Source organism: Penaeus monodon, chromosome 25 (assembly GCF_015228065.2).
Source record: "Penaeus monodon isolate SGIC_2016 chromosome 25, NSTDA_Pmon_1, whole genome shotgun sequence".
NCBI classification, from domain to species: Eukaryota; Metazoa; Arthropoda; class Malacostraca; order Decapoda; family Penaeidae; genus Penaeus; species Penaeus monodon.
The window spans coordinates 2277774-2278206 of record NC_051410.1 but is presented as its reverse complement, the minus strand read 5'-3'; the positions used below and the strand labels follow the sequence as shown (position 1 = coordinate 2278206).

General features: G+C 35.8%; 1 protein-coding gene across 1 annotated transcript in view; it reads left to right on the top strand.

Moving 5' to 3' along the window:
• The window catches only part of LOC119589426 (ankyrin-1-like), a gene marked incomplete in the record, with an annotated part of 21010 nt that overhangs the window by 19910 nt on the left and 667 nt on the right, over window positions 1–433 (top strand).

Below are 433 nucleotides of genomic sequence, written 5' to 3'. Positions count from 1 at the left end.
AAATTACAAGAAAATTATTTACATTTTCTTAAACCTCTACAGAGACACTCAACCACACCGCTTTGCAAGTCCTTCCACTGAACGGCTGCATTATAGAAAACTTTGCAACACATTTTTCTCGCTGCAAGACTATCATCAATTGCTTAACATGGGATTCAATTGTCAGCTTTGCAACAAATACTCCTATAATATAAGCATATAAGTTTTCTCATCCCACTGTTCTTTGATAAGTAGGACAGAATAAGGATTTAAAAGAATCCTTTTACCTCCTTGATATTCATCAGGTTATCCCTCTGTATACACCATCTGTCAACATTTGCAACATTAATGGAGGCTGCAAGAAAAGATCTTCAGTCAGGGTTATCTATGACAGCAAAAAGTGTGCTCTCGTCAACATGGAAGCAGAACTATCAAAATATATCATCTATCTGAA